General features: G+C 44.2%; 1 non-coding gene across 1 annotated transcript; it reads left to right on the top strand.

Moving 5' to 3' along the window:
• Window positions 1-1073: 1073 nt before the first annotated feature.
• LOC114676532 (U6 spliceosomal RNA) lies at window positions 1074-1175 on the top strand. The gene has a single exon (XR_003727598.1). It is a non-coding gene; the product is annotated as a U6 spliceosomal RNA (small nuclear RNA).
• Window positions 1176-20115: the final 18940 nt, after the last annotated feature.

Here is a 20115-nt window from a genome sequence, read left to right as displayed (position 1 = left end):
AAATAAGAATAAGTAATTTTTTAACAATACAGCATTTTTTCTCCTACTACTTTTACTTTAGGTTCCAGAAGTACATGTGCAGGTTTGTTACATAGGTAAATGAGGCTTGGTGTACAAATGATCCATCACCCAGGTACTGAGCATAGTACCCTGATGGGTAGCCTTGCAACCCACCACTGCGTCCGCCTTCCTCGCTCAAGCTGTCCCCAGTGTCTGTTGTTCCCATTTTTGTGTCCATGTGAATAATACAGCATTTTTAATGGCAATACAAACTCTAATATATCTTGGAACAAATCTTAAGGAAGTTTTTAAAGGACTTATAAAAAACATATAAAAATTTATTAAACAACATTTAAATAACTGGAGAGATATACTATGTTTATGGGTGAGAAATCTCATGACTATTTTCCCCAATTTTTCCTATAGATTCAATACAAATACAAAAAAAATGCCCATAACATTTTTGAAGGCTGACAATTTGACCCTAAAGTTCAAAGGCAAAGGCAAGAATAACGAAGACAATTTTGAAGACAAAGAGAATGGAAGGCCTTGCCTTATCAGCTATCAAAACTTATTATAAAGCTACCATAATTAAAACAATATGGAATTGATATAGAGATTTAGGACCAATGTATAATGAAAAATAGATGTCAAGGGAAACATTACAAAATGGTGAGAAAGGATAAACTATTCAATAAGCGTTGCCAAGACAATCTGAAAAATAAAATTAGATTCCTTTCTCACACAAGTATCAATTCCAGGTGGACTGAAGACCAATACTAAAAGGAAGACTTCATAATCTTTTTGAATATAACATAGGAGAATAGCTAAATGAACTGGGCTGTAAGGAGGAGAATGTCATAAACAGGACACAAAAAGCACAAACTACAAAGGAAAATACAGATACACTTGACTAATAAAATGAAAACTTTGATGCAAAAAGACACCATAAACATAGTTAAGCCACACACTGAGAGACAATATCTGCAACTTAATTTAAAAAGTATTAGTATCTAGACTATATGAAGAATTTCTACAAATCAATATGAAATAAATGTGTCAAAAGCACCCAAGTGCTCGCTTTGATAGCATATATACTAAAATTGGAATGATACAGATTAACATGGCTCCTCTGCAAAGGTAACATGCAAATTTGTGAAGCACTCCATATTTTTATACCACATACAAAAGGACAAAGGCTGTATGTCTCCACTTACATGAAATATCTAGAGTAGGTGAATTCACAGAGATAGCAAGTAGATTAGTGGTTACCAGGGGACAGGGGAAGAGGAATTGGGAGTTATTGCTTAAAGAGTACAGAGTTTCTGTTTGAAATGATAAAAGGGCTTTGGAAATAAATAGTGGTGATGATTGCATAGCATTGTGAATTATACAGTTAAAATGGCTAACATGAAAATTTTATATTATAGAAATATATATATTTATATATTATATATTTTGACTACAAAAAAACACCCAGTGTTAAAAAGTGTTAAAAAGAGGACAAAAGACATTTCAGATATAAGTAACTCTGAATAAGCTAACAATATCTGAAAAAGTGTGCAACCTCATTTGATAATGAAAACAACACTGAGATAATGCTTCTCACCCCCATAGGTAAACATAATAAAGTCAGACAATAGCTAGGGTTGGTAGAATATAGAGCAACAAGAGCTGTCATAAAATGCCGGTAGGAGTGTAAATTGCTTCAAAGGTTTTGGGTAGAAGTATGGCATCACTCAGTGAAGTTTAATATGTGCTTCTTTATGTATTAATTAGACATAATAAAGACACTAACAATAAATGGCTTAAAGGTAAAGAAGTTTACCTTATCTCTCTCACTTATCAGTTCCAAAGTTTACAGCCTGGTCAGTGAGACAACTTTGATTCTCACAGTCGTTCAGGTAATCAGTTCTTTCCAAGTCAGTTTCTGCAAAATTGAAGTTGGCTCACCACCACATTTTGGTTTTGTCTAGTGAGAAAGAGAAGAAAGCATGGAGGAGGTACACCCACCACCTTAAGGCTCTGATCCTAATGTAGCAGAATAGAAAGCTGCTTAGATTCCACTAGTGAGGACTTAGTCACATAGCCATATCCAACTAAAAGGGAGACTGGGAAATGCAGTCTAGATGAACACCCATGTGTAAGATGGGGAAAATGATTTTGGGTGGACAAAATTCATTTTTGTCAGTCTCCACTACACCTAGAAGTCAGCAATTTCATGACTGGGAATACCTTAGCACATGTATGCCAGGAGACAGACATAAGAAAGCTTATAGGCTCACAATCCATAATAGGAAAAAACAGGAAATAACCCAAATGTCCATCATTGTAAAACAGAAAAATAAATCATTGTGTATTCTTATACAGGAGCAAAAATGAGTGAATTATTGCTGCACAATTGGAAAGGATCACAATATTCAGCTGAGTGGTAGGGACTTGGGTGCCTGTTTTATTATTAATATTTGAATTGTGTATTCATATATATGTATACTATATTTATTATTTTGCACATATTTACCATAGAAAAATTACCTTACCAGTATAAAATAGATATAATTTTTCACACAACAGGCTGGTAAAAGCAAATGTTCACTAATATTAAATGTAGACAAAGATATGGATAGCAAAAGTATGAATTGTAGTAGAATAAATTTTTACTATGTAGGGCATTTTGGAAGTATCTTCAAAAGCTTAAACTGGGCACATCTATAAATTACAATTTTGCTGCTCAGCACCAACTTAGAAAAACAACCATGGAGCCACTAAGAAGCCAATGTGCAAAGGTGTTCAGTCTAGCAAATCTTAAAACAGCAAAAACATTGAGAATAACCTAGATGCTACTTAAGCCACTGACTAACTAACCTTTAGTCATTGACACTAAGGCAGTGACTGAACTATGATTCAGCCATACTACCAAATATCATGAAATAGTCAAAAAGAGTGATGTGGGCCAGGTGTGGTGGCTCACACCTGTAATTCCAGCACTTTGGGAGGGCGAGGTGGGCAGATCACCTGAGGTCAGGAGTTGGAGACCAGCCTGGCCAACATCGTGGAACCCCGTCTCTACTAAAAATACAAAATTAGCCGGGTGCGGTGGTGTGCACCTGTAATATTAGCTACTTGGGAAGCTGAAGCAGGGGAATTGCTTGAACCCAGGAGACAGAGGTTGCAGTAAGCCGAGATCACGCCACTGCACTCCAGCCTGGATGACAGGAGGAAAACTCCGTCTCAAAAAAAAAAAAAAAAAAAAAGAGTGACATGGAACTATTTGTGCTTAACATAAGTGGGTCTTCAATACAGCATTCTGTGAAAAGGCAACTTGCAGAACAAATGAGAGAAGACTGTAATAGTTCCTATAGTGATTGGGGTGTATGTGTGTGTGTGTGTGTGTGTTTTATTTATTCTGAATTTCCTCCAGAAAAATAATTTGTGGTTTTTAAAAGCCTAAGGCCGTGTACGGTGGCTCACGCCTGTAATCCCAGCACTTTGGGAGACTGAGGTGGGCGGATCACAAAGTCAAGGGTTCAAGACCAACCTGGCCAACATGTTGAAACCCCATCTCTACTAAAAAACTTCAAAAATTAGCTGGGCTTGGTGGCATGCGCCTGTAATCCCAGCTACTTGGGAGGCTGAGGCAAGAGAATTGCTTGAACCCAGGAGGCGGAGGTTGCAGTGAGCCAAGATCGCGCCACTGCACTCCAGCCTGGGTGACAGAGTGAAACTCTGTCTCAAAAAAAAAAATCTATTCTTTCAAATGTTGAAGTCAACCAAAAGTGAAAGTTAGAAACCACAATACTCACCATTTCCGTGTATTTTTAAGTGAGTCAATTAGACAAGTCCAGTAATTGCTGAAGGCCCCTCTGAAAAATGAGGTGAGTATATATTTTGCTCAAAAGTCAGGTAATAGGCATTTGAGAGTAAAAAAAATATGATCATTTTCTTTATGGAGCAGTATGTGTGGCTGATCAAAAGAAGAAATAAGGGCAATTTATCTTCCTTTTCACAAAGAGTCTAAAGTATGAAATGCTAATCATTAAAACAAGAAATACAGTCCAGATCAAAACACTGTTAGGTGATCACATAACTAATTGGAGAGTGAGAACCAAAGACGACTTATTAATGGTAAAATCCAGAAGTGCTTTTCAAAGAGGTCAATACCAAACGTGTGCCTTTTTTAACACCTTCACTGAGGACTTCACTAATGCAATAGAAAGCATGCCGGTTAAATGTGTGTTTGTCACTTCTTCCCTTTTGAAATCTTCCTTTTAAAAAATTAGAATTAAGAATGGTTGGCTTTCCTAATATTTAATAGACAAGCCACAGATCAGCAACATTTGCTGTAATCTGGCTTCACATGAATGAGGCAGTCCTGGATCCCCAAAAAGCATCAGCCTCAGCCTAATAGTTTGTCCATCTCTCCCAACCCCTGCTAGTATCTTGGGATGGTTTCAAAAGTGTTAAAAACACTGGTCTGAAAGTTCCTCTAGCACCTCAGGTAAGTGTCATATCTTCACCACCTCTTGAATGCCACCAGCATCAGAAACTGCTTGGCTCCCAGGACCTCCAACTCTGGAGAATCCCCATTGGACAGGACTTCCAGGCCTCCAGCACCTGTACCCATCACTATACCTCAGCATCATCATGACCTCAGCCTCAGCCAGCTGCCCCGAACCAAGAAGAGCAGGTACTCTGGCTTCACATGATTTCTAGTCCAGCCTAGACCCTCTGGGTAGGCCACGTCAACAAAACCAAGTTACTACCAGAGACTAGAACCCCTCTCTGTTCACACACACAATGCAGCAGCCATTAGCCCCATGTGCCTATTAGGCACTTGATATGTAGCGAGTCCAAATTGAAAGGTACTATCAGTGTAATACACACCAGATCCCAAGGACTTAATACGAAAAAAATTAAGTATCTTGTTGATAATTTTCGTATTGACATGTTGAAATGGTGGTTTTTAATACATTGAGTTAACTAATATTGAAATGAATTTCACCTGTTTGTCTTACCTTTTTAATGTGCTTACTAGAAAATATGTGGCTTGCATTATATTTCTATTGAGCAGAATTTCCCCAGAACCAGCTGCTGACTGGAACTACTGGAAACAGAATCTGGCTGTCTGCGGCCAGGGACTAGCAAAAATTAGGTGGATGTCAAGGCCCCATAGAGATGGGTTGTGGTGCATGGTATCCCAGAGGGGCTAGGCTACAGGAAGAAAATGTAAGTCAGAGACACAGTCCTACAACACCACAGATATCTCTTCCCACAGACTAACGGGTGGGGAGGTGGCTTTCTGAGAAAGCAGCTGGCTATATTGGTAATACCTGGCAATTTTTGTCATTTCTGCTATTAGTGTTCAGTGTGTAGACCTGATGCAGTGACCAGGAGGGGTGCATGCAGGCAGAAAGCAGAAAGCCCCACATCTACAGCTGATTGACAATGAGAATGAGACGGCTGAAAAGAAGAGGCACCATTCCACACCAAATGAATGATGGAGAGAGAAGGGTCACTGACTGGGTAACTCCCCGAGTTGTCCAAAATAACCCCTGGAATCAGATGGACAAACAGGAACTTGAATATAATGTCAAGAAATCTGAGGTTTCCCTTCTCCTGAATATCTGGATAAACCTGTCTCCCATTCTCTATCCCAGAATCAGACCCTGAGACAGAGATTAAGGTGCAAGTTTAGTGGGGGGCATATTGAACTCTGTGAGGCTCCTTGGGATCCCCTATACTGGCAGGTATATCCATCCTCCAGCTGTGAGTATTGGCCGCCAACACTTCACAGTTGACCTCTTTTCTGGAGAATTGCCTTTGGCCAGACGGGCGCTGCCTCAGCTTGGAGGCTATATGCTACTTCACTTCAGGGAAAAGCCTCAGAAAATGTCCAACTGAAGTAGGGGTTCCAAAGGCTGGCCCCCTTACCTGAAGGGGACACTAACTGTTACAATTTTTGCTCTGGAAGTTCCCCCAAAGGATTGGGCTGAAGCCAGGCCCCAGCCAGGACTGCATCCTTGTTCAGCTCCTTTCCCTGCCCCATCTTACAGCCCTCTCTCCTCTTCCCTGAGGACACTCCTCCACTAAATCACATGAACAAGACCCTTGTCTCAGGCTCTGTTTATGGGGACCTCGCTGTGACCGGAGGTGAGGGAAACATAGGTAGGTGAGTGGGGAAGTGAGATAAGGAAGAAGATAATAAAGGTATGTTATTAAGACAGTCACCACCAGAGGTGACTGGAAATTAATCCTGTGGCAAAACTGGAGGCCAATGTAGAACACAGATCTCTGAGTTATCCTATCCGATGGGCTGGGGTATTTATACATCAGTTCTCACCAGACATTGGTCAAAAGCTGCCAGACTACATCAACCCCGCAGCACTCCAGCCTGCCCAAGGTGGACAGAGAAGCCCTCCTAGGTTTCAGAGAAAGCCCTTGGGCTCCAAAGCTGGCAGTTGGAAGTCAGATAACTGGGATTGAAGGGGGAGGTAATATGGGCAGGGTATATGAATTCTCAATTCTAGCCCCAAATTTCTGTGTCTGCTTAATGAGTTCAATGCATGGACCGCTAAAACATCTCTATTAGATGCCATACTGACGCAAATGGGCTTGAACCCCCTCTCTGTTCACACACACACTCTCTCACACAGCATTTATATATGAGGTTGGCTTCACTGAGGGTTCAGGTGATCGAGATATTTACTTTGCTGAGATACACATATCTTCAAAGATAACATTGCACGTTTCTATTCCTAAAAGTCTTCCAGCTGCACCACCTGGGGAACCCTGTCTGGCTGCCTCATCTCCAGGCTTCCCATGTGGATAAGAGCCCATCAAGGCATTCAGTGGAACAAAAGGGTCTTTTGTTTTACAAGATTCTCCTTAGAAGGTATTTGTGGATCAATAGGCAATTTTACTCTTTGTTACATTAGTATCACGGTATGCCATTGTATTGCCTTGAGTTAAGAGTTAAGTTTGTATGCTAAATTGAGGAGTAAAGTGTTCATTATGTTGTTTCCTGGCTGTGTGACTGAGCATAGTAGAAGGAACATGAATGCAGATATCAGCATCACCCAGAGAGACCCCACAGAAGGAAATAAGAGGAAGGTGAGGAGGGGAGCCACATAGGGGACAAAGAGTCAGTTAAAAAATAATGCCCCAGGGCATGTCAATGGGACCCCCTTTCCTTCTCTCTGGCCCCAGAGGGATGTGCTTCCCACCCCCAGGAAAGCCTCTGCATCAGTAAGGCAGGGCTATTATTGCTGTTACTCAATTGTATTCAGCATATATCTACTGAATACCTGTTGCTTGATGGACACTGGGAAAAAGGGGACATGCAAGACAGCCAAGGTCCCTGTTCTCAGGAATGTTAAACTCTAGTGAGAGAGACAGACCTTCCCCATAAAAACAAGCACAGAAATACGATGAGTAAGATCATTTCAGATGATTCCAGTAAGGCTATGTAGAAGAAACGAAAACACCTGGTGACAGGAAGGATGACTGTTGGAGGAGTGAGGGATACACCTTCATCCAGAGCCATTTGGGATGGCATTGCTGAGGAGGCAACATTTAATCAGGGGATGTAAACAGAAATGTCAGAGAAGGTTGGAGGGGGTGGGCTGTGGGGCTGAAGTCTAGCTTCCTAGAAGAGCAAATTGCTGAAAATGTAAGACATGAGGTTGGAGAAATGGCAAGGCTCATTTCTGTGTCCTCTTTATTCTGAGTTGTGATTTAAGAATGATGTTCACGGAAATGGTTTGCTCTGAGAGAGAACCTGGGTCAGAGGTAACATAGCAGGGTACACTTGAATTTTTCCTCACTCCTTCCCACTAGTAATAGCTGTGTCTGGAACTTAATGCTTAGAATAGACTTCATTTCTATGTGTGCCATTTTGCCTGTGCTAAGTGGATAGCTTGAGTGGCCTCCAAAGGTCCTTCCCAGCCATGCTATAATAGAAGACTCTGCCTGCTCCAAAGGAGTCTGGCTCCGGCTCCTCCAGGAAAGAAGTCCAACATAGTGCCCACCCATAACTGAGGGTAAGCGTACCATCTTTCTGAGGCCTTGGTCCCATGTTTGAGTGCTGGTGGCAGCAAACAGAAGCAGGATCTTGCAGCCTTGGATCAGGGAGGAAAACCAGGAAGGAGATGTATTACTCTCCACCTGGCCAGCCGGTGATCTCTGCCCTGCTGCCTCTACAAGCACAGGGCAGCTGATGGGAGGCTGAGACTAGCAAATAACGCTGCAGGCACCCTCGGCAGATCAGGGGGCCTGTGACAGAAGAGGTCATGGGTTCCCATGCTTTGGAATTTGTAGAACCCCTCCCAGGAGGTGTTAACTGACCGCAGTGCCTTGGTAACACCAGCCCAAATAGCTCTCCCAACCTACCAGAAGCCAAATTCCCTTCTCCTTGCCCCAGAGGTCTACAAGTGGCATAAACTGAATCACAGGCAAGTTGAGCTCCCGGGAACCCCCCTTCAGCTCCTGTGGCAGCCAAGCTCTCTGCTTCCTCTTGGGAGCAGTCAAACTCCATAAGGAAAAGCTTGCACTGTCCTGCAAGCCTGAAGGCCATCTTGGAATATCATTGGGAATGTGTGGGGAGGCCCCTACTCTGGGGTGTGGCAGAGACTCCTCCCCTTTGTGCAGTTGGCAGAGACAAATGGAAATATCTAATGAGAGAACACACTGGGTCCAAAGCCAAGGGGATCTGAGTCCTAGATACATGGAGCCTTTCTAGACCAACAGGAAGATAATGAGGAAGAGAAAGGGAAAAGAAAATGGAGAAGAAGAGAGGAGAGGAGGTGAGAAGATCAAACCAAACATCTAGAAACCTTGCCTGGCTCACCCCCAAAGCGACTGGCACCTGTACAAGGTGTCCACAAGCCAAATGTCTCCCTCGCAGCCATTATAGTCTCCCATTATGGCCGGCTAACAGAAATCAATCTTCTTAATGCTGCTTCGAACACAGAGGGAGGCCAGCCAAGTCTGGCAAGAGAATCCAGCCCTGCGTCAGCTGCACGGGGCGTCTGGCATTAAAGGGTCAGGTTTCTCCCACCCACCTCCTCTCCTGGCATGAAAAGAAGATAATGCTCATGGTGCCTCCAAGGGAGAGGGCAATGGGGCAGCCAAGACTGACGTTTCAGACAGGCCTGGCTGGGATACTGCTGCTCAGCCTGCCTGTGTCTGCTGTAACCCCACCCACTCTGGGCAGCAAGATCTAGTTTCCAGCATGAAGATGTCTGCAATTTGATCTTACCTGCTTGTTTGTAACTAACCCCTCATCCAGGGCAATTTTTACCCCAAGCCGGAGATACAGAATACATATATGGCTTTAGGAATATCTCTTAAGAATAATCTGGTTATTTCTCAAGGGTCAGTGGACAGCAGCTAGAAAATCGTGATCTAGTTAGTACCTTCTGAGGGTAAAGATGGGCAGGGACTCCTTTTTTATTTTACATTTTGTTTTTTTATGGGGGTGTTTTCTCCTTTTTTAAAAAAATTATACTTTAAGTTCTGGGGTACATGTGCAGAACGTGCAGGTTTGGGTTTGTTACATAGATATAAGTGTGCCATAGTGGTTTGCTGCACCCATCAACCTGTCATCTGCATTAGGGATTTCTCCTAATGCTATCCCTCTCCTAGCTCCCAACCCGCTGACAGGCCCCAGTGTGTGATGTTCCCCTCCCTGCGTCCACGTGTTCTCATTGTTCAACTTCCACTTATGAGTGAGAACATGTAGTGTTTGGTTTTCTGTTGTTCTTGTGTTAGTTTGCTGAGAATGATGGTTTCCAGCTTCATCCATGTCCCTGCAAAGGATATGAACTCATCGTTTTTTATGGCTGCGTAGCATTTCATGGTTTTTGCTAGTCCTTTCAGTCCTTCTACCTCCACTCAGCCTAGAGAAAGAACAGAAAAGACTCTCTTCACTGTATTCAGGAAGCTAGCAAAGTGGATGCAGAGAAAACAGGAATCTGAGTTGCCCTGCGCTGAGAACCTCATTCCAGTGAGGTAAGGTCTTGGCGCCCCTGAATGGAAGTAAGGACATCAATTACCCTCCTTGGCATCGTTCAAATGTATTCTTAAGGTTACCTTCCTGACAACATGGATTGAAATTTCCTGTCAAATTTGGAGATGGTTGCTAAGGGAATCGGGAGAAAAGTATTTGTTGTATAAATCTTATCATTGTTTTCCAAATTAGCATCAACACAAGCTGTAACTCTGAAAGACTTTGAAGCTAGTCAGCATATGTACTAGTGATTAAGTCAAAACAGACGCAAGAGAACTCAGGAGTGGGCCTGATGATACTGTTACTTAACCATTTATATTTTTCCTTTGCCACTTGACAAGAAGAAGGTGGAATCTCAGAGGGGGAATGGCAAAAATACTGTGAGTAGGGAGATCAAGCTATCTCACCCCTCATCAACTATAACACAGGGAAGCGATGATTGCGGCGAGGGAGTAAAAAAAAGTAAAAGCAATTTGAATGGTATTTGACAATAAACTAGCTTAATGTTTCAAAATCACAAGGAGAAACAAGATAAATTGTGAAATCAGAGACTCATTTAAGAAACACCACCAAATCCTGAGAATTGAATCAAGTGAGTGGGGGGAAAAAAAACCAGAAATAGAGAGAATTGCCCTTCTAAAGTGTTTATTTAAAAATTTCTTTAATTTTTACTTAAATTATTTGTGCAGTCCTTTTGCTAATGACAGCTTAACAACCTCAAGACTTCTTTTCCTAGAAAAAGCATAACTGTGGAAAAAGTATGTTAGGATTCAGTGATCCCCAGACTCTCATGGACTGGCTACCTCAGAATCACCTGGGGTTCTATTAAAAACATAGATTTGGCCGGGTGCGGTGGCTCACGCCTGTAATCCCAGCACTTTGGGAGGCCGAGGCGGGTGGATCACGAGGTCGGGAGATCGAGACCATCCTGGCTAACGTGGTGAAACCCCGTCTCTACTAAAAATACAAAAAATTAGCCTGGCGAGGTGGCGGGCGCCTGTAGTCCCAGCTACTCGGAGGCAGAGGCAGGAGAATGGCGTGAACCCGGGAGGCGGAGCTTGCAGTGAGCCGAGATTGCGCCACTGCATTCCAGCCTGGGCGACAAAGTGAGACTCCGTCTCAAAAAAAAAAAAAAAAAAACAAAAAAAAACATAGATTTGAGATTCCTGCTATTGAATGTCCTGAGTTACAGTCTGGATGGGAAACAGTAGTAGGAATTGTTACCCTCTTCCCAAGAGATTTCAGTGGGCAGCCAGATCTCAGTCCCATAATCTGGGCCTCTGTTATCCACCCTCTGGAGAACCCTGGCCATTTGGACTACAAAGACAAAGACCCACCACGCACTTGCTGGCAACTTAGCTTAATGGAGGAAGCATCCCAAGAGAAGAAAAGTAGACTTGATGTGCCAGTGCTGCACACCAACATAATGACAGAGAGAAAGCTCTGGGCATGATACAGGAGCTGGCCTGGTAGAGATCCCCCAGGTCTAAGAAATGAGCCTATTTACCTTCCTTGCCCTTAGGCCTAGCACATGATGTGAGAGGGAAGAGAAATAACCATAAGCCCTTGACATACACCTGTATGTCATTTCTGCCCTTTCAGGGTAAGCATAAGTAGGCCAGATTAGAGATCAGAATAAGGCTTAGAGGTAAGATGACAACCAGGACTAAGGTTGTAATCTTCCAAAAGGCTGGTCCCTCCCATAATGCATACAGCTTCTTGGGGCCTCTTAGGGTTAGGCCTTAGGGTTACTCCAATGGGAGAACAATCACTAACATCAAGGAGTTTCAGAGTAATTATTAACTGTCCATCCAGACAGGAAATATTTTTCAAGCTTCAATTATGTGCCAGGCACCTGGCCAGTAATTCTCAGTGGATATTGGAGTCCCTGTGGAACTGTTTAAAAATTACAAATATCCAAGCCTCGCCCCAGAAATTGTAAGTAAATTGGTTTCACATACAGTCTTAGGCAGCTGTTATTCTGAGAACTTCCCAGGTGACCTGAATGTGTGGCCAAGGTTGAGACTCACCGTGCTAGAGTTAAAGCAGTGACCCTCAAACAGGAGTGACCACCAGAATTACCTGGGGTTGGGGGACCTTGTTTAAACACAATTCTGCCTCCACCACACTTTCTGATTCAGTGGTCTGAAGTAGGACCCAAGAATTTGCTGTTTTACAGATTCCCAGGTAATGCTGATCCTGATGGTCCCGGACCATATTCAGAATCACCGAGCAACTCGGTACTGCGTCTTTTGAGACATGCAGTCAATTAGGAATGTGTTCTCTTGCCTATTTGGAGCCCACAAAAAAATCACACTTCCTTCACTACAGAGCCACCCAAAGTGATTCTACTTTGTGAGTCTCAAAGTCTGAGCTCCCTGGCCTGACCAGTTCCTTCAGGTTGTAGGACCGAGTCCCCTGTTTCCTTGCTAGATGTCCGCTGGAGTGCTCCTCTTAGCTCCTAGAAACTTCTCTCTAGTCCCTTCTATCTTAGAACCAGCAACAGCACATCAAAGCCTTCTCATGCTTGAAGCTCTTTTGACCCCTCTTCTGCTATGGAGGAGCTCACGTGATTATATTGGGCCCACTGGGCCAAGTCTGGATAGTCTCCCTATCTTACAGCCCAGTGATTAACAATCTTAATTGCATCTTCAAAGTTCCTTGACAGCAGTGTCTAGATTAATGTTTCATTGGATAACCAGGGGATAGAATGTTAAAAGACATCTTTAGACTTCCACCTTCCACACCACCCTACTTGTTTAGTCGTGCTTTCCAGTGAGCAGGCACTTGGAGAAGACATTCCATTTTAGAGTCAGCCATACAAGTAGTTGGTACTTGGACATCTGAAATCCCAGTGTTTCCCATGCCTGGACCAGCCCGGACTTGAGAAGGTATGCCAGTGCTGACTGAGAAGGTAGAAGGGTTCTCAGTGCTTCTGGCATCGTGAAGAGGAAGAAAGGTAAAAATGCCTCTGGTCACAGTGAAAGCCTTTCGTGGCCTTAATTAGAGCTCCAGTAACTTTAAAATGGAGATTGGGACATTCAAATCTGTAGGCAAAGTCTGCAGCAGGACAAATGATGTCCTTGTTCCTGAAAAATTCGGGCCTGCCTGACTAAAGATAATCCCAATAATGGAGTCACATGTTACAGACACCCCCAGGCACACTGCCTTTAGTCCATTCCCATACACAGCCACTCGAGGAATCTATCCAGTACACAAATCTGATCATGTCCCTGCCTGTTTCTGAGCCTTTTGTTGTTCCCCATTTGATGCTACTGATTCCACTTTCCTTGAGTGTATAAAAGGCCCTGTGATCTGGACCCCATTGGTCCCTCTAGCCTCATCTCCGGTAACTCCTGGTCTCAGGCTATGTCCTCCCCACGTGTGTGAAGCTCCTGGAGCACACTCTGACACTCTGCGTCCCCAGCTTTTTGTTCTGGCTGTCTCTCTGCCTACAATACTTTCCCCTAGTTTTATTTGACTGATCAATAATCATCTATCACTCAACTCAGTGTCTTCACCTTCAGGAAGGCTCTTATCTCTCTGTAGCTAGGTCAGAATAGCTGCTCCTGAATTTTGATAATCCAGTTCTGCAACTATCTCCTCCCTTAAAGGAAGAGCTCCCTGAACAGAGCATGGCACCTGGCACAGCATAGACACTCAAAAATATTTGCTTTCAAACAACAAAGCCTTCAGCAAGAACTTAGAGTAACCAGACCCAGATTTGTGCATCTGAAGTTACCTTGGAATAATCAGTGTGGGAGTCAGGAAAAGGCCAGACTAGGACTCCATCTGCAGGACTTGCTACTTCACCTACAAGTCCCATTGCAAAATGAAAATGTAGGCCTCCTTGCAAAACAGCTATTCAGAATTTTTAAATGGCAGAGCATAAGTGCAGAGCCCTATGTGACTTTCCAGGTCCCATGCCCATAAAGTGAGACCTGCTAGTCTGGAATCTTGATATGGGCTAAAGTGTGGAGCCTGGAAGGCCAGAACACTTCCTTTCCATTTCCCCAAAACCCTCCAGCCTGATTGTAAATGTCTATGATATTAACCTATTGAAACAGTCTTTCAGTTGAAGGGAGAAGGCAATTCAGCCTCCAAATGAGGCCTCTTTCTTTGGAAAAGAGGAAGGTAACCGCCTACATTAAAATGCTAGCCACATTGTACAAAGCGTGTCTATGTCAACAGCCTTGGACCTGGGCACCTTGTGGCCCATTTTTTAATACATTGGTTTGAAAGGCCACATCACTCCAATGTGCACAGGCCAACAGCCAGCCTCTCTCCACAGCTCGGCCCAGGGAGTACCAGGTAGCAAGATGAAGCCAAGTGGGAGGGCTGGAGTGCAGACCAGATCCCCTTTCAGAGCAAAGCCTGGTCTATGTGGGTAGGGTGAGTATCCAAGGGGCTCTGTAGCCTCTGGACAAATTTAATCAATCCCAAGCACACAAGTGACAGAGAGAGTCCCACTGAGGAGCTACAGGGACCTCTCAAGCCAGTTGTTAAAATAGAGTTAGTCAGGGGGTTTCAGAGCTCTTGGAGTGAAATGTGGGTGCCAGGTCATGGGCAAACTGAAACTTAAAGGCTATCAGGAGCAAAGAAACAATGAGTACGGCTTTCTCCTTCATTGCTCCTCTTTTCCCTGGAGCCTGCTCCATCTGCCCTCCCCTCTCCTCTGACCAGCACTCTCCACTTGCATGCGATTTCCATCTGCCCTTGGTGTGGACTGCACAAACCTTGTGACTGTTCTGGCCTCACTCTCCTTACACCATGGCTCTGCTTCTCCAGTTCCTATGTTCACAGCCCAATTCTTTCTGTCAGTCCTCCGCTAGGAGAAAGTGGGCAGGCAGATGGTTAGGAACCTTTCTACTACAAGAATAGTACAAGTCCCTACAAGGTAGCCCTGACCAAAGATCCAGGCAGACAGGCAGGCCAGGGAGGCCTGGCCATGAGCTGCTGTCCCAGGCAATGGGCTGGGGCTCATGTTGGAGGATGCAGGGAAGTAGTGCCAAGGGTAAAGCAGAGTCCTAAGAATCTGAGGAAGGTTCCCAAATCAGAAAGCAGGCACCAGAATTGGGCACAGAAAAAGGCAGAGCAATACCTGACTCACAGCCACAGAGACTGCTGAATCCTGGAGGGTTACACACATCTGCAGCATTGACCCTCTACCATCAGAGCTATCAGAAGATGAAAGCCGTGGGGAGAGGTAGATCCTAACATTAAAGTAAATGGCAAGGCCCTGCGCCCAAATACATTCACGGTATGAGCATGTTCAAGCCCCACCTCAGCTGTCCAGAACTTTTCACTACCAGAGCACCCTCCTTCTTCCCACACAAGTTGATTGAGTTTATTCTGTTGTGTTGATAAATATATTTGGAAATCATGAGGAACCAGGTTCAGCTAATGCCTTTATTTCTGATCCCTGTAAATACAACGCCTTCAATGAAGAAACAACGCTCCCTGTGTTTACTGGGAACTGATTCTGTGCTGTGGGCACTGTAGGATCAAATCCAGATGCCCTAGTATGTCTTTCCTGGCCCTACCTAGAGAGCTTGTTAAAACACGGATTGGGCCTTACCCCCAGAGTTACATTTCCAACTCGTTCTCAGGTGATGCTGATGCTGCTGGCCAAAGGACAACTTGGAGAACCACTGCCTAGCCTCACCAGCTGTCATGGCCAACCCCAGCCTCCAGTATCTCGTTACGCTCCCCCACTCCTCTCTCACACAGACTCTCTCCCCACTAAGTACTGAACTCCTTCCACTTTCCATATGACACCATACCAAAGCCCTCCCAGATCTGTATACATGCCGTCCCCTTTACCTGGAATACGCTTCTCCCTCACTTCCTCTGGTTCTCTTCTACTCTGTCTCAATATCTAGCATAGATGCACTTCCTCCAGGAGACCCTGCATGCCTCCTCCCTTCCCCCTTATTCACTCACTCACAGATGTGTTGGGGTCCCTGCCCTGGGCTTCAGGAGCAGCCTGTGCTTCCCCCGGGGTGCCTCTTGGTCCGTTGTATCCTCGTAGCTGCTCTGTCTCCTCCTCTGTAAGGACAGCAATCAAGTCCATCTGTTTACCACCTCATCCCCAAGGCCTGGTCAGTGATCAGCAGGTAATGAGTATATATTTACCAAATGAATGAATGAACTACACGAATTTGATCATTTGTCTTATTGGGACATTAGCCTACATTCTAAATAGGCAGAATATGAATACCTTATACATATACTATCATGGTCATTCTCAAAGTATGATTCTCCAACCAGCAACATCGACATCATCTGGGAACCTCTTAGAAACGCAAATTATCAGGCCCCACCCTGACCTGCAGTATCAGAAACTTTGGGGGTGGGGCCCAGCTATCAGGTTTTAATAAACCCTCCAGGTGGTTCTGATGCTCCTCCAAGTTTGAGAACCACTGTACTATCATATAATGAGACCTCAAAGGAGTGAAAATGCTAAAGGATTCTGAAGGTAATAGGACTCTCTGGTATTGGTGAAGTCAATGATACGTGAAAACTGCTCGGAGTATGCTAACAGAGGTCTTGGGGATGGTTTACTCTCCTGGGGGCTGTAACCTCAAAGTAGTTAAGCTGAGTTTATTCTCAAAATTATGGATATTTATAAAACAGAGCTCCAAGGATGAAGGTGTCACTGCAGACGACAGTTTGGAGGAGAGACAATTACTCTGTCAGGTGAATAATTTGAAGACAAAATTGAAAAGCGACAATAGGGAAAACCAGACGAGCTAAAAGTTAATTTGGTGACTAGCATAAGAAGCATTGTGATGGGGAAGGTGTCAATTTACTGGCAGGGTCCAGTGAGCAAGCTCTTTCCAAAGTCTATGTACTGTCCCATTGTGATCAATGAAACATCATCTGGGTGTGAGAGGCAAATGCAGCAGAACTGATGACTGACTGAATACAGGTGTCTCAGGTCTTCAGGGGAGGGGCTAGGACAGGATTGGAACCCACAATCAGAATTAACAAGGATCAGAATTATTTAAAAAAAAAAAAAATTAAACCTGGAAGAAAAACACAAGTTAGTGCTACACTGTGAGGCAAGAAACTGTCTGTTGTCACATCTTCTCTATAAAGCCAGGATAAAAGGATCCTAGGGCTGGAGTCCACTGGGAGCAGAACAAGAATGCCTCAGAAGGCTTTGGAAAGGGCAAGCCCAACCTGAACTTGGGAGCTGGTCCCCGAAATCCCACCATAAAGTACTCATTTTCTTTAAAGACTAGGAATGTGAGGACTCATGCAGCTACTTGGCATTGAGGCAAACTGGAAATACAAAACTAAACTTGTTTTCTAAACCATGACAAGCTACAGCCTATAGTTCTACCATATGCTTCTAAATTGCCCATGTCTTGTACAGTTTGCTCTTAGAAATTCTTCATGCCAACAGAATATATTCTACCCAGTAAACGAAGCTAGGTTTGGGCTATCCTTATGACCCAGGGAGTATAAAGGGGAGGCATCAATCCACAGTACTTGCTGCTCCTCCTTCTGCCCCTTGAGGTGGTATGCTGGGAAATGAGCAGCGAGTGGGTAAGAGGCTCCACTAAAAGCAGAATTGCCACATGGAGCCTGAAGAGCATTCACTGAATCACTAAGAACTAAGTGTTATTTAAAATAAGTACTTATCTTAAATCAGGCCGAAGGTCAGGGTGGGGGACACCAAGGTCAACATCTCAGATATCTAATGAAGACCCTTGATCTGAAGGAAATTTATGGTTCCGGAAAGAATACGTGCATTGGAGGAATACTCCTCCAAAACACAGCTAACTGGGTGAACTTGGGTGAGTTACTCAAGCCCTCTGATTCTCCATGATATCTTAAATCAAGGATGAAAACGTACTTGGCAGGGTTGCCTGGGGAATTAAACAAGATAAAAAACTATTTATCCCTTACAGACACCTAATAAATGTGAGATGTACCGATCTTCTCCTACCTCTTAGATCACATAGGGCTGGCCTGTCCTGAATCCTATTTCATAACAGAAAAGCAGATTTGGCATTCCATAACATAGCCCTGAACCACAGACAAGCCACAGTTTTTCATGAGCTTTGCTGATTACTTTTAAAAAATAATGATACCACTACTCCCGCCCTCTGATTTGGTTTGGCAAACGGTCTCTTCCTTCTTATTCACAGTTAGAAGTGTTACCATTGCAGGCCCTAGAAGTTGAATGGTGAGCTTCTGGGTCCCCTGGAAGAAACTTTTTATCTCTACTTATCCACCAAGTCGTGAAATTTTGCTAGAGGTGTGTTTGGTTGTTCGTTCATTTGTTTTGTTATTTTTTGTTCTGTGGGGGCTTTTGGCTAAAGGAGTCCCTGGTATTCATTTGCCAGAACTGCTGTAACAAAGTGCCGCAAAGAGGGTGGCTTAACCAACAGAAATTTGTCTGGCAGTTCTGGAGGCTAGACATCTGAAATCAAGGTGTCAGTGGCGCTGGTTTCTCCCTCGAGGAAAGGATCTGTTTCAGGCCTCTCTCCTTGACTTGCAAATGGCCGTCTTCTCCCTACACCCTTGTGTAGTCTTCCCTCTGGGCAGCTGTGTGTGTCCAAATTTCCCCTTCTTATGAGGACAGCAGTCAGATGGGAGTAAGGCTCTCCTAGTGAACTCATTTTCACTTGAATACCTTTGTAAAGACCTATCCTGAAATGCGGTCACATTCTGAAGTACTAGGTGTGAGGACTTCAACATATGAATTTTAGGGGATACAATTCAATCCATAATGTCCCCTAGCCCCACTCACACGCACTATTGGCATCTGGAGGATGACAGTGCAATGTAACCTGATACACCGCCCCGGAAAATAGCACATTTCCACAGCGAAGGGGAGCTATTCCCACTCTTGCTACACTATTCACCCTCAGCGAAGTCCATTCCAGGGTGGCCCACTAGGAAGGCATGTGCTTTTCCTCCCTCAGGCTGACTACCTTTCGGTTGACTGGTATTTTAGAGTCTGAACCTATAGTCTAGGCCTATCTTCATGGCCATATTAATCATCATGCTGGCAAAGACCTTCACTGCGCTGGCATTGATGTGTCTTGTGGTCTCACACATCAGATACTATATATAGCTGAGGGATTGATGTCAAGGTTTCCCACCTCTCATTCTGCCCAAGAAGCTACCAAATGTGGTGACTCTGTTAGATCTCAGGATAAGAACTGCTGGAAGTTTTTGCTCCTGCAGGAAGAAGAAGGAGCAGGTAAAGTAAATGAAGTCCAGTGTTGTGGGTAAAATGTGGAAAGAAAATCCTTAAGGTTCTGCTTGCTTTCAGGTTTAGTGGCTGGGCACGTCAGACAAACCTCCCCAGCAGCCTCTCCACCTGGGAGACAGAGGAGGAAAAGAAGTGAAGGGCTCTCCTCTCTTGAGATTAACATTCAGGAGAGAAAGAGAGAGAGAGACATATTTACAAATTCTGTTGTGAATTTCCTAGACAAATTTGAAGTACCGTGTCAGGGCCAGGTGGACAGAGTGCCGAAAAAGCTGTCCTAGCGCTATCCCAGGGCACTCTCACTCCTCATTGCCCAGGGTGGGGAGTGGAGGCAGTGCCTTTGCTGATGGCCATGTCCGTGAAAACAGTAAGTTTCCTCCTTACTCTCCTGGATAAAATGATTTTTTCTTCCCTCGGCTTTCAGACGAGGCCAGGGGACATCTGCTCAGAGACATCCTCCCTGAATGCTCAAACCAAGGACTGCACAATGCCAAGGCGGTGTCCGGGGCTCCACGCGTGCCTTTCTCCTGGAGGGAGTCCACGTCCTGACCTTGCCCTCTGAGCTGCACCAGGCCTTGTTCCACACCAGGTTCTCTCCCAGCCTCCTTCATTTTACATATTCATGTGCATGAAAATTAAAAACCCTGAAGATTTAATTAGGGGACCATGTTGGGAGAACAAATGGGCAGAGCTTGGTAGCTGGCCAAGGGAAGCTTGCAGGCTCAGGGAGTAGGGGCATCTGAGCATTTAAATGAAATAGAACAGTGAATGTGCAGAGGAATCACCCCAGTGACAATGGAAATTGCTTCCAGGTTCTTCCTCAGACACAAAGCTGAAGTGCTTTTGTCCTAGAATATATCATCTAACAGCAAAAATGATT

Source organism: Macaca mulatta, chromosome 2 (assembly GCF_049350105.2).
Source record: "Macaca mulatta isolate MMU2019108-1 chromosome 2, T2T-MMU8v2.0, whole genome shotgun sequence".
Classification (NCBI taxonomy): Eukaryota; Metazoa; Chordata; class Mammalia; order Primates; family Cercopithecidae; genus Macaca; species Macaca mulatta.
This window is presented reverse-complemented; position numbering and strand designations above follow the sequence as displayed.